The sequence below is a fragment of the Beta vulgaris genome, chromosome 2, assembly GCF_026745355.1.
Source record: "Beta vulgaris subsp. vulgaris cultivar EL10 chromosome 2, EL10.2, whole genome shotgun sequence".
NCBI lineage: Eukaryota > Viridiplantae > Streptophyta > Magnoliopsida > Caryophyllales > Amaranthaceae > Beta > Beta vulgaris.
The window spans coordinates 28617346-28627785 of NC_079203.1; positions in this window are offsets into that span (position 1 = coordinate 28617346).

Consider the following 10440-nt stretch of genomic DNA (forward strand, 5'->3'; position numbering starts at 1 on the left):
CCAATGATTTTTTCTCCAAGTACAAATTTTGAGTTATAATATGTAACATCCTAGCGATATCATCAAAGAATTGGATGATGAAACTAAACTTAGGGACAATAGAAAACTCACTTTGACAAGAAAACACTCAAAATAAGGATAGATGCTAAAACTCAAGAACACACTCGAAGTTTGGGGTTCTAGGCCAGAGATAAGACTCACTCAATATCTCCTAGGGTTATCACTTAAGACTCACTCAAAGTAATAAGTGTTAGCCAATACTTGAGACAAGCTCAAAATAAAAACATTAAACACAAAGTTTTTTTTAATCAAATTCAAAAATGTCTAATACTTCTTATTAGATCCCTATTGAAAGGAAATACAATCCAAGAAAAGGATGTAAAGCATCAGCTACAACTCCTAAGAAAATCATACAAGAACGTAACGGTTTTGGACACTAATCACTCCTTAATTCACTCCTTATAACGGTTCATTAATGAACCGGTTTTTAGCAGTAAATTAAGAGTTTAAAACACTCCTTTTACATGCCTACCTTAGTGTAATGGCCCGACCTCTAAACATCAGTTTTAAGTTAATTAATCCATTATTGGCAGCGAAATTTAGATGGTCGGTGCGCTACTGCCATATTTTCCGTTCCAGAAAATACAAGGCAAACATTCGTTCATGACGCTAAGCATATTATATTCATTAAAACTCATAAGCATCTTAATTATACAAATATATATAGCTAAGCGTAGATAATTACGTAGTTATAGTTAAACTAAGTTCGTGTTCTAATGATCATAAGTTTAGTTTACAACCAATATAGTTTTTCATAAGTAGTTTACCATCCTCACTTCTACGCCATATCGTCACCTTCGTCATTACCTAAAACCAAAAGCAACATCATGAGTCGAAGCTCAGTAATATACTACCCTAACAACGTAAATTCATTTCAATTCATTTTGTTTGCAAGCAGGGAGAAGAGGATATAGTAAAACACATTTGAAATCAATAATAAAATAATAACAAGGTGAACAATTTTAAGTAGCGTCTTGAAACTTCATAAGATCCCATTATCTTTTATCTTTTAGCTTGGTAACTGGCAAGTATAGACATGCCGGACGTCTCCCACCATGCGATGATCCTCAAGGAGCCCCGCTCCCTTTTTGGATACACTGCTCTCACCAAAATAGAGTAGTAACATAACATGCGGTACCCCTCAAGGAGCTCTGCTCCCTTTTCGGGTGTACGACGGGTGCGAAGGTACGTGCACGACCATAAAGTAGATAAGCGTAACATTATACTGCCAGAACCTCTTTCACTTTTATTTATCATGTTTCGTTTGTTTAGCATTCATTGGCATAAGCCATAGATCTCGCATGAATCATACTTGAGCATCAATAACTCATAAGATCATCATTTACGAAAATCATTCAAAAACAATTTATTTCCACAATTCATATAAGAATCCCATCGCAAAATCCTTAGCATAATTATAAACATCATTTCACAAACACATTTCGAAGGGGATCGTGGGTGTTAGCAATAGATGTTACCTCGATTCTTGCTTAATAATCTAGAAAGCCGGGGGAGGCTGTAATATCCTTTCCGTTTAATCTAACCATGAAACGACGCAATAAAAGTATAAATATTCGATTTATTTTAACAACTGGCCTTTAATTAGTTATTAAGATTACGTTTATTTCTTTAATATCGTTGTTGACATTACAGAGACTCACAAATTTACTTACGTTACTTTGGTTAATAGGATTATAATTTTACTTGTCATATACTTGTACTATAGGTACCTTATTCAATTTAATAAGTAAATTAGCTTCAACAAGTTCTAAAACAATTTTAGTTATCTTAAGCAAGCTAATCGTAAAATTCATAATTCATTTATGATTTTCAGATTACAAGAGTAAATGGACAATTAGTGTTGCATAACTAAATTTGTTTAGTTTATAGAACAACTTGTCAAATTAATTATAAAATATCCATCAAGCTTAACAAATTAAGTATGTGGAATTTATTGATTGGTTTAAGTAAACTAAAACCAGATTTTAGGCCCATATTATGGTTAACTAAAGAGGGGTTATACTTGGCCTCAAACTAGAACGGAGAAGTCAAAAATTAAAATAACAGTGAAGAGGTATTTTCACCTCCTCAACCAGTCAACCGAGAAGACAAAGAACAGGGGAGGAAGGGCAGCAGGTTCAAACTCCGGCAACAGGTGGAGGCATGGGGTTCGTTAGGGCGGCGTAAGCAGTCATGTGGCAACATGGTGGTGGTTCGAGCAGTAGTGGCTGCGGCGTGAAACAGAGGAGGGGTGCGGCGCGAGGGAGAAGAAGAAGAGGGGCGAGAGAAGGAGGGATAAGACGGCGATGTGGTGGTGCGGTGGTGGCGCATAGGAGGCGCATAGGAGGCGCGACAGTGCAGCGACGCTGCGAGGGTGGTGCGTGGTGGCTGACCCGAAACAGAGGAGAGAGAGTGTGGTGCGTTGCGAAAAAAACAGAGGTTTTGGGGGGTGATTTTGGTGGCGTTTTCCGGTGAGGATGGTGGGATTCTGGCGAAGCCAATGGAATTATGGTGGTGGTGGTGAATTGAGGGAGGCAGTAATGGGTATTTATAGGCATAGTTGGGGGGTTAAAGTTTATGAATTAAGTGGGTTGATTTGATAAGAAATTGGATTTTTAGGTTGGTTTGATTTGGATTGAAGTTTTTAATTTAAGAAAGAGTTTGTTTGTGTATAAAAATGGTGTGTTGAATAAAAACTCCATTGTTGGGTTTTTCTGTGAAGGAAAATTGAAGAAAGTAACATAATTTCTATTTTGATTTTTCCTTTTTCTTTTTATTTTCTTTTTTCCCTTTTCTTTTTCCTTTTTATTCTTAATAATTGGTGTCAACATTAGAACTACCCTAGTAATCAATTTGTTTATTATTTTGTTTTCTTACTTTAACTAATGTTATTATTTAATCTAACATAATTTGTAAATCTTGCCACAAATACAACATATATTTATTTAACGAACTAATTATCATTTACTCGGATATAGAGTAACAAAATTTCAATTGTAATTTATGATTAAAGGAAAATATTAACCACTAATTATTATTATTTAATTTAAGCATTTAATTTTTCGGGATATTACACTTAGAGCATAGACAGACCCTAACTCTATCTTATTACTACTGAAACTAAAACACACTTAAGCGAATAAAAAGAGGTCCAAACATAACTTAGGCTTACAACCAACATAAGCACACAAAGACACGTCCATGATCACGTCAAAACAACAACACACATCCATCACCTTCTTACAACAGCTCTTTGGGTCTTTTAATCAACTTCTTAAGTAATAATGCAACACTTGAATTCGGCGTAAACCTTGTCCAAAATAAGTGTTTGACCACTTTTTCCATAAGCTTAGAGTGTAAAATTATTGATAGACCTATTAAAGTCCACGAAATGAGCCAAATTGACCGAATTATGGCTGTTATAATTCTTTATAACAGTGATTATTCTAATTCCTCATATAATGCATGGGCTTTTCTTTTGGACATTGGATTTGCATTTAGCGCATCAGCCCGACTCTTGATGTGTCATTGCCAGCTTTTCTAAGACGCGTTTTAAAAGATTTGTTTATCCTTTAATTGCATGAATTTGATTTTACAGGATAAAAGCTGATTTTAACTATAAAAAATATCTTTTGAAAATATTTTTTTATTATAAATAAAATAATTGATTGTCGTTACACAATTAATTGGGCTTTTCAAAGGTTTGGGTTTAAAATAAAATTAATTATCATGAATAATTAATTGGGCTTTCAAATAGGACCTTAACACTTTCCGAAATGGTTTTTAAATGACTTTTCAGACTGCTCTTCCCTTGATCAGAGCAATTAAGACCATGATATGTTTCATTATCGGATTTTTAAATGGGGAGACACAATTATGTGCCTACAGAAGCCCGCACTTTGACTGAGGTTCAGAAAACCGAAAGTCAAAGTATACGGTATCGGGACAGAGAACGATTCTAAACACTCTGCTATTCAGAACTAATCAATAGACGCCGGTCTCTGTAAAATAAAGTTACTAACTACAAGCAATCTAATTACCTGTGGAAGAAGATGTTAATTAGCAGATAGGTGCTTACAACTTAGATAAGCACATAATGATGAATAGACTCGACGGGAAAGGAAATGAAGGAGCTAGGGGAGGGACTCACCGACTCAACCTAGAAAACTAGCTTTAAATGACTAAGCCTCATGCACTATTGACGATTCCCAAGGGATTGCTATTGCTGTTGACTCTTATTGCAGCCGGGATTAGAAGTCTTCCACTATCAACCATATCCTGTAGAGTATTCTTTAAGGTACATGTGATGTCATATGTCCCTTTCCTTGATGGCACTTGCAGTAAGCATTAGGATCCCACCTCCACGAGTTCTTGGGACTTGGGAGTAGGGTATGGAGTAGGACCGAGAGGTTGAAGTGCTCATTTTTCATTAAGCCTAGTGAAGGCTTCTTCTAGAGACATGCATTAAGGTGTGAATGTTCTTTGAGGCTTTTCATGAACTCTATTTTCAGTAGCTAGGGCATTGACCTCATTGTTTTAGGAGCTAGAAGGTTGTTGTTACTCTTCTTTAAAGAGTTGTTGTTGTTATGACCTTTGTTCTTGTTGGCTTGTACCTCTTCTTCAATCAGCATGCCTACCTTATAGAGCTTCGTGAAAGACTATGGGTTGGAATTTAATATGATTCCCATACTTGGGCTGCAAGTTACGTATCTCCAGTCGAACTTTATCCTCTTGAGATGGCATGTTAGTCATTTGCGCAACTTTTCCCCTCCACCTGTTAAGGAAGGTGAAGAAATCTTCGTTGGAGTTCTGTTTAGTTAACTCCAACTTATGAAGGCCAATGGGAAGCTGATTATTATATATGTAGTGTTTGTGGAACTCTTCTCTGATGTTGTCCTAGTCGTTCAACTTGGTCTTATTCAGTGATCTTAACCACTTGGATGGATGTGCATCCAAGGTCAAGGGAAAACATAAGCAAACATGTCCTTGCTCATGCCCTTAAGAGCCATAGAGATGGAAAAATCTCTCAGATGATCATTTGGGTCTTTGACCCCCTTGAATTTTGGGAGGTCACGTAATGTTACCTTTTTATGGAACTTGTCCCTCAATTCAGTATCAATGATGTCATGGCCATGAGCCTGACTCTCAAGTGCAGGAATTGACTGGATGAATTGCTCGAGTTTTTCGAACCTCAAATCCATGCTGGACTTTATTGGTGGTGGTGGTGGTGGTGGTGGTGGTGGAGTGTTCCCTTATTTGTATTCTTCAGTTAGCTTCTCTCTGGTGCTATAATCTCTTTGTGTTGCTCCTCAAGACTATAGTTCATTAGTGTAAGTTGAGCCATGCATAATGGCACTGATTTGTTCATTATTATCCCCCATTTCAGATGACGATTCAGAGGAGTCATAAGATTCATCTGAAAAGGTTAAGATGCGCTTTATGAGTCTGGGAGTAGGTCGATCTTGTTCCCAAGTTATAATCTCACGACCTGTCCTGAAGAAAAATCGAATGGATCTCGTAAATTTTTAGAAATCTGCTTTCGAAATGAGAAATAATGGAAATTAGGGATGGAGAAATGGAAATGAAAATGAGAGATGAGCAATGAATATGAAAGTAGGAATGGGAATGGGAAATGATTAGAAATGAGTATGGTTATGGTTATCATGGTGACATGGGCCTAACTATTCGCATATGCTTATGTGGACTAGACTGGACTATGCAAGTAGAATGGACTGAATAGACTATGCTGAGTGCTAGACTTTGCACTTACAATAAGCAGACTAGACTCAAAGCACGGTAGACAAGTAAATGTGTTAAGACTTAGGGGATGAACTTTTATAGTCCGTAGACTTGATTTTTATAGTCTGCGACTGACTAGGGTTTACATATAATGCAAACAAAACCTAATGAATTTTTATAATCCTAAGACTGAATTTTTGTAGTACGAAGACTAACTTTTATAGTCTGTAGACTGATAAGAGGTTTTTGGTGTGTCATTAAGGCACCAAAAACCGCTATCTAAACAATATTTATAAGTCCTAACAAGCAATTACTAAGAGAATAGTAAGGGCAAGTCAAGGGTCGATCCACAGGGAAAAAGGGATTGGTTAAAGTCTATCAAGTCTAGACTAACTAATAACAAGAACAAGCAAATATCAAGAGTTTAAATATCAAATAAAAGACACTAGAGTTAAGGTTACTAGTATGAATAAGAACGGATAATGATTGTTAATGTGATTGTGAATCAACGAAGACGATTATGAAAGGTTTAGTTTTCCTCTAAAATACTCGAGTCCTCTCTCGAATGGTCCTCAAGAGTAATCACTTAATCAATCAACTAAATCCTCTCTCGAATGGTCTTTAGTTTATTGATTAAGAGATTCAATAAGTTCGGAAAACCCCTAATGAAGGATCCCCTTAATTTCTACCCAATATCTTGGCTTAGAGGTTAAGTTGATTCTTGGGGATGATAAAAGAGTTCAAAATTCGATTTAAGAACATTTGAAATGAAAATACCAAAGTATAAATGTGATCAATATCTATCCTAAGGTTTCAAAACACCAAGATCAATGCATAAACTTCTTTAAACATCACAATCACATCAACAACACATTTAAAACCCTAATTCATACTTTCACCCAAACCCTAGATATGAAACTACTCACTAATCACGGAGTTTAAGCAATAAAACGTAAAATATCTATGACTAATCTAAGGCTAAACATGATTAAGAAATGATTAAACTAATGGAAATCACAATTATGAAACTAAGAGAATGGAGATATAAGATAATATAAAAACAAGAACAAACACGAGGAGAATGAATAAAAAACTGAAACTTAGAATTGAAATTCAACGAAAAGTACATTTGATGTTAATGGAATCACAAACTAGGATCGATGATCTCAAATCTCTATCAAACTAAATTGTTTTCTCTCTAATACCAAAACCCTAAAATATTCTGTAGAAACTAGAATAAAACGTAAGTCTTTAAAAACTAAACAAAACCATAGTTTAATGAGCTAAGAATTCTTTCCGAAAACGCATGGTGCCGGCACACCATAAAGAGGTGCGGGTGCACCATGCATAGGTGCGGGCGCACCATATGTCAGGTGCGGGCGCACCATATGTCAGGTGCGGGCGCACCTGACTCTTCTGTCTCAAGGTGTATTGTTTCATCAATTGGTGCGGGTGCACCAACAGTAGGTGCGGGCGCACCTTTGTGTTCTGTGCTCTGCTCCCAAATTGGTTGAAGGTGCGGGAGCACCAGTAGTATGTGCGGGGGAACCCAAGCACACCTCATGCTCCCTCGCACCCTCTAGCTTGTCCCCTTAAGCCATGTCTCGCATTACTCGGCCCCGAAAAGGGTCATACCTGCAATAAAAACACGAGAAAACATGGTGAAAGCATATGTGCTAGAAATTCGATCAAAATAGATCAAAAATCTTGTAAAATGTCACTATGATCAAGTATGTTCAAGTGAATGAAATGGAAGGGAAAAGTGAGGAAAAAGAGGGAATAAAGGGGAATAAGGGGGCCAAAACAAGCCAAAAGGAGGTCACAAAGTGCGTTAGAAACGCACTTATCAAACTCTCCCAAGCTTAGCGTTTTGCTTGTCCCCAAGTAAACCAAGAGTGAGAATGAAGGAAAGAAGAAGAAAAAGAGATTAAGAAGAAAAGGGAAACATGCAACAAACTAACCTATATGCTCTAAATGCAAGGTTACAAACATGACATGCAAGCTAAATGAGTTCATAGCAAGATTTAGGAGACCAACCAAACACAAGAGGGAAGATGATTAGGAAGCACAAGAGTGACTCTAAGGGATCAATCCACCGATCAACCGAGTCTTTTTGAAAGAAGGCTTTCCAAGAGTGAGTTCTTACTCTTCTCCACTTCCAAGACCCAAGTTTGACTCCTCCCTAGGGATGCTCAACCATAATTGCTCGCCTCTACCACATTTTGATGACCCTAATCATGACTTGCACAAAATCTTGCCCGCCACTACTAAATTGACCAAGTCCAATCTAGAAGTCAAAAGGGACTTTGTTAAGGTTGTAATGGGGCTAGGTTAGGGGTGTGGATTATAATTTAGGAATGTGGTGCCAAAAGGGTAAGTGGAGCACAAACTAGGGGTAAACACTCCCCCAAGCTAGTCCTAACGCCAATCTCAAACCAAAATCTCACATGTAACCTTGATTTTCATTTTGTCTTTTTCATTTTGTGAACTTTTTCGTTTTTCTCATCAATTTGCTCTTTCTTTCTTTTCTTTTTCAATAGGAATTTGAATCAAACAATAAGAGGTTTCTTTCTTTCAATTTCTTTTGTCTTTCTTTTTCACAATTTTTATTAAAACTCATTATGTGGGTTAAGCAAAAATTGGATAGAAAGGCTCAGATGGGTTGAGAAGCGGATATTATGCCGATATACAAGCTTTTGGTTTTGTAGCTCCTATTACTAGCAAAAGAAACGCCCTAAATCATTCTTGTAGAGGCTCGGTCTTATGTAATCTAGGGGAGCTAAAATGCAAGTCACAAGCTAGGCGATCAATGGTGAGGGTTGTGAGTGAGTCTTACGAGGTTCTTTGCCCTCCTTAGGGATTCGTCGCACAAGGGACAAGGCAATCCATTCATCCAACTCGCCTAATTTCAAAGAGACTCTACCAAAAGTTATCGTTCTCAAGAGACGCTTAAAATCACAACAGGGCTTCCAAAATCATCAAGCCTAATGTAGGGAAGGTCTTTCAATCAAGTCATGAACACTTCTAGCAACAAATCATGCATGCAACGAAGCTATCCTAAATGTAGAAAAATAAAAAGAAAAAGAATAAAAGAGGAAAATGTTTTTGTATTTGTTTTTTTTTATATATATATGCAAAGCAAAACAAATCTACCAAAACAAAGCTACCAAAACAAAGCTGTACAGGTGAAAGAGAATTTAGCAGGGGTGGGGGAATTCAAATCAACATACAAGAACAATCACCGAATGATACTGAAAACCAATGAAACCCCAAAATTGCTAACTATCGATGACCCCAAAACTCCCAAAGGTATAGACATACATGCAAGTCCCCCAAGATTAAGCGAAACTCCGCGCTCGGAGTTGCAAAAGGAGGGAGAGGGAGGGAGGTCATGAAAAGTGCCTAATAATTCCCACCATCGCCATCGGGAGGGGGGTAAGGTGGGAAATACCCATCGGAGGACCCCTTAGGATAGTAAGACGGATAGTGGGGATAGGGACGGAAAGAAGGCTCCTCAAACGACCCTTCACGAGGGTTGAAAGAAGGAGGATAGTGGGGATGGTTAGGGAAGGGAGCCTCATGTCCGGAGTGGACATTGGCGAGGTGAGTGCGGCAGGCCACCTTAGACACATGGTCAAGGTCGGTGCGGATACCGGCAAGAGTAGCAGTAGCCGCACAGTGATTGGCCTCCTGAGAGGCCTGCATCTGGGCTATAGCCGCCATGACGGAGCCCATATCGAGGATTGAGAGGAGGAAGCTTTGGTCACCTCATTCTCAAGAGTGCAGTGGTCGGGCCTCGGACCTCTCGGAGAGCGTGGAATGCCCTCCACAAGGATGAACTGAGTGAAAGTCCTAGCATGGACATCCTGAGAGGCGATATGGGAAAAGGGAAACGCACCAACGGTTTTCACAGTTAGCGGGGAGGTTCCAGATAAACTCGGGGTCCATATAACAATAAGGTCACCCCCCTACAAGCCAAATGTAGTTTGGCTTCATGTAATGGCGCAGAAATTTCATTTGCTGCAGACTTGCACCATCCAATTTGTTGGACTGACCAACAATAGGCGCGCTAACTTCCAAGCGAGCCAGGTCATCGTCCAACTCGAGGTAGGACGCTATCCGGGTGATCATTCCACCACAAACGATCTCCCCAGACACCGTAGTCCCCCCCACCCCGAATCTCCTACAGTCGGTTAAGGAAGAGAGCAGCAAAGTTGATTCGGGCTCTATTGTGGGCTCCGTTAGTGGCCAACCAAAGAACCAACAGCTCGTCCTTCCTCAACTGCCCGACTTCCTGTTTAGGAAAGATGGTGTAAACCAACATCCTATGGAAGTAACGGAGAGCAAGATGGATGATCTCCGACGCTTTGGACGAGTTCGTTCGAAATGGAGTCGTGCCATTGGTGATCTTAGCCCACCATTCCTGCTCATTGTACCCCTGTCAAATGGTGCCCAAAGGGGCATCACAAGGGGCAATAAAATCCATCCCAAATGCCTCACAGAATTCGTCGAAAGAGAGTGTTCTAACTTGATTAAACAGACGACGCTGAATAGTTAGAACACCTGTGTCCGCCTCCTTACTTATGTTCAACGTACTCAAGAATTCGAGAGTAAGTTGATCATAAGTAGGTTCACGGACCG